The sequence below is a fragment of the Nicotiana tabacum genome, chromosome 22 (assembly GCF_000715075.1).
Source record: "Nicotiana tabacum cultivar K326 chromosome 22, ASM71507v2, whole genome shotgun sequence".
Lineage (NCBI taxonomy): Eukaryota > Viridiplantae > Streptophyta > Magnoliopsida > Solanales > Solanaceae > Nicotiana > Nicotiana tabacum.
The window spans coordinates 87,321,282-87,325,753 of record NC_134101.1 but is presented as its reverse complement, the minus strand read 5'-3'; the positions used below and the strand labels follow the sequence as shown (position 1 = coordinate 87,325,753).

General features: G+C 44.2%; 1 non-coding gene across 1 annotated transcript; it reads right to left on the bottom strand.

Annotated features, from left to right (window-relative positions):
- Nucleotides 1-4,137: 4,137 nt before the first annotated feature.
- Nucleotides 4,138-4,240, bottom strand: LOC142176885 (small nucleolar RNA R71). Its single transcript, XR_012705689.1, has one exon. It is a non-coding gene; the product is annotated as a small nucleolar RNA R71 (small nucleolar RNA).
- Nucleotides 4,241-4,472: the final 232 nt, after the last annotated feature.

Below are 4,472 nucleotides of genomic sequence, written 5' to 3'. Positions count from 1 at the left end.
TAAAATGAATCTAGCTTTACTTGGCGCCATCAGCAAAGGACCGACGATGTCCATTCCCCATTTCATGAATGGCCATGGTAATAAAACGGAATGTAGTTGCTCGCTGGGCAAGTGAATCAGGGGAGCGATTCTCTGTAATTGTCGCACTTTTAGACGAATTCTTTGGTGTCGTTTTCCATGTTGTCCCAATAGTAGCCTACTCTGATCACCTTCCAGACTAAGGAGTCGATGTTGGAATGATTTCCACAAGTACCATCTTGAATTTCTTGGAGTACATAATCTGTGTCACCTGGACCTAGGAATACCGCCAGGTGACCATCGAAAGTTCTCCTGTACAAAGTCTCATTTTCGTCGAGCGAGAACCAGACTGCTTTGGTTCGCAGGGCCCTTGATTCTTTTGGATCTGCGAGCAACTTCCCATCTTTTAAATAATCAATATATTTATTCCTCCAATCCCATGTTAGGCTGGTGGAATTAATCTCTGCGTGACCTTCCTCGACCATTGATTTAAACAATTGGACAACATCCCCGGGGAGTAGGTCCTATTCTTCAACAGAAGATCCCAGATTCACGAGGGCATCGGCCTAGCTGTTTTGCTCTCGAGGTACATGGACTAAGGTCCATTCTTTGAAGCGACACAGTGCGACTTGGATTTTGTCCAAGTATCTCTGCATCCTGTCTTGTCGAGCTTCATAGCTCCCATTCACCTGGCTTACTACGAGGAGTGAATTGCATTTCACCTCAACGGTCTCGGCTCCCATGCTTTTACCCAGTTCTAAACCTGCAATCATAGCCTGGTACTTGGCTTCGTTGTTAGTCAATTTTGCGGTTTATATGGATTGTATAATTACGTGGCCATTGGGCGGCTTTAGGACCATACCGAACCCAGATCCTCTTATGTTTGTGGCGCCGTTTGTGAACAGGTTCCATACCCTGGAAGACATGCTTGATTTTAATAAAAGTTCCCTCTCTACCTTAGGTACTAGGGAGGGCAAAAAATCGGCGACGAAGTCTGCCATAATTTGGGACTTGATGGCCGTTTGAGGTTGATACTCGATATCATACCCTTTGAGTTTGATGGCCCATTTGGCCAACTGGCCTGATATCTTGGGTTTGTGCAGTATGCTCCAAAGGGGGTACGTCGATAGAATATAGATATGGTGACAATGAAAATAGGGCTTCAGCTTTCGCGAGGCGCTTATTAGCCCGAGAGACAATTTTTCTAGATGGGAATACTTGGTTTCGGCATCCCCCAAGGTCTGTCTTACATAATAAACGGGAAGGTGCGTACCTTTCTCCTCTCAAACTAGTACACCATTTACAGCTATTTCAGACACGGCCAGGTACAGATATAGTGTTTCATCCCCCTTTGGCGTATGCAGCAAAGATGGACTAGTCAGATATCGTTTTAGATTCTCTAAGGCGTGTTGGCTCTTGTCTGATGACCTTGATATGAATCTGCCCAGGGCCGTTATCCGCCCTGTTAGCCGTTGTACGGTCTTTACATTGTTCACCGCTGTGATTTCTACGATGGCCTTTATTTTGTTAGGATTAATCTCGATCCCCCTGTTTGATACCATGAAGCCTAGGAATTTGCCTGAAGGCGCACTTCTCGGGGTTGAGCTTCATGTTGTAACTTCTAAGGATGTCAAAAGTTTCCTACAAATGAGTCAAATGGTCCTCTGCACACAGGGACTTAACTAGCATATCATCAATATATACATCCATTGATTTGCCTACTTGATGCTCGAACATTTTATTAACAAGGCGTTGGTATGTTGCCCCTGCATTTGTTAGCCCGAAGGGCATTACGTTATAGCAGTTGGAATACTTTGTGATGAACGAGGTTTTTCCCCTGTCCTCGGGGTTCATCTGGATTTGATTATACCACAAGTAGGCATCAAAAAAGGTAAGGGTCTCGTGCCCGGCCGTAGCATTGATCAGACGATCGATGTTAGGCAATGTGAAGAAATCTTTAGGACACGTTTTATTCAAGTCTTTATAATCTACGAACATTCTTAGCTTGTTTCCCTTTTTAAGCACCACTACTACGTTGGCCAGCAATTTGGGGTAATTTACCTCTGTAATGAATCCTGTTTTAAGAAGTTTCATTACCTCTTCTTTGATGAAGCCATGTTTTACCTCGGACTGTGGTCTTCTCGTCTACTTTACCGGTTTAAACTTGGGATCGACACTCAGCATGTGGGAGGTTATTTCTTGTGGAATTCCTATCATATCTAAGTGTGACCAAGCGAAATAGTCAATATTGTTACTAAGAAATTGAATGAACCCTTTCCTATGTTCGGGGGTTAACCCCATTCCCACGTATACCTTACGATCCGGGAGGTGTTCAATTAAAATGGTCTGCTCCAGCTCTTCAACTATCGATTTAGTTTCATCCAATTCTTCGGGGGCGACGAAGGTCCGAGGAGTGATGAAATTTTATTCGACGTCGTCAGGGGTTTGTGTGTTCCTTACCTCGTCTGAGATCGGGTGCGTGGGGATCGACGCCTTATGATGAACTGCGAACATTTCTTTCATCGCCTGCTGTTCTCGATGTATGGTCGTTATGTCGTCCTTCGTGGGAAATTTTATCACGTAGTGTAAAGTTGATGGTACTGCCCTCATGCTATGTATCCAGGGCCTGCCAAGTAATACATTGTACCTCATGTTGCCATCGATGACTTGGAACTCAGTGTTCTGAATCACGCCGGACGTGGCTATCGGGAGGGTGATCTCTCATTTCGTTACTTCGCCGATCATGTTGAAGCCGTGGATTAAACGAGGGATAGGGGCGACTCGATCGAGCAACCCCAATTGTCCTACTACCTCTGATGTAACTATGTTGGCTGAGCTGCTTGGATCCACGAGCACATGTTTTATCCTGGTATTGTTTAAAAGAAACAAGATCACCAGTACATCATTGTGCAGTTCCATCATGGCCTCGAGATCGTCCTCGCTGAACGCTAGGGTGTCTTCAGGCACGCGGTTTCGGGTCGGTCCCTCTTCTATGGTGGACGTTCTTGTCCGTTTGAACATAGGTCCTTGGGGGACGTTGGTTCCTCCAATAATCATATGGACTTCCTGTTGGAGAGTCTCCCCTTCCGCCCGGGTTGAGTTTTGCGGTGGTGTACCGACATCTGGAGTAGTCATGTCCTTGTCTTTGTGGTTTTCGAGGTTGTTGTTATTAACTCTGTTCACTAAGCTAGACATTTTGTCCTGAAATCAAAGATCTTGGACAAGAAAAAGTGTGAAAGGCAACTTGCGTTGTGTAATGAAACCAGCAAGAAACCAATCACTATTATTTTTAGCCCCACGGTGGGCGCCAAACTGTTTACCGTAAAAATGGTAATAACAATTAAATTTGTTGATGGGACTCTAAAAATATGTGATCTATTTTTATGCTAGTTGTTAAGCAGTTGATGCTAGATATGTGAAGATAAAAGATGAAATGTGAGCTAAAATGGAATTATAATCGAACCCAAGGGTTTAGCTATTCGGGCCTCGAACTGATCAATGAGGGGCCTCGAGGTCGATGCCTGGGCTCAGGATCGAGCTATCGGGGATAATCAGGAAGGGATAACAGTTAGGATATGATTATGGGAGGCTATTTATGGCCAATGACAAGCAGTAAACAAAGAACAAGTATGAAGGCAATAAATATGAGCAATAGTGTCAGGAGAATATGTTAGAGAGAAAAGAGAGAGAGAGAGAGTTATTATTTATCTCGTATAGAATAGTTGGAGCAACAATAGGAGACCCTTGCAAAATGGCAAGGATCCCCTTTATATAGGAGGGGAATCCCTAAAAAGTACAAAATGCATTAATTGTAAAGGTATGGAGATGGGACGGCTAGACGTGACACCTTGATACAGGTTCCAGGCAGGCCGACTTTGTCAGACTTAGTCATGTGCCTTGGGAGTTCCCCATTTTTACTCTAGCCTCGAGCGATATTCCCTTTAGGTCAGGCCTCGACGGGCTTTGAGGGAGGGAACTCGGTCACAACTTCGCGTCCTCGAGGCCTCGAGGTGTTCTTCTAAAATGAATTAATAGCAAGAAATTAGACCCTCTGATTTTGCCGTGTACAATTTGGCAAGGAAATTTCTGGCTAGGTTCTTCCCTTCAGGAAAAACTGCAAAGATCAGAAGTGAGATAGTTGCCTTCAAACAGAAAACAGGAGTCTTTATACTCAGCTCGGGAGAGGTTCAAGGGGCTAATCAGAGACTGTCCTCATCACAATCAGACAAGAGAAGTATTGGCTCACACTTTCATAGAAAATCTACATCCTGAAACAAAGATTGTGGTAGATGTTGTAGCTAGAGGTCAAGTGTTGGAGAAAAGCTTTGACGAGATATATCATTATTGAACAAATTCTCCAAAAGCAATCCATATTGGCAAGGAGAGATGGGCAGACACATAGTCCAAAAGTCTGTAGGAGTTCTTGAGTTAGATGTCGTCTCAGCATTATCAGC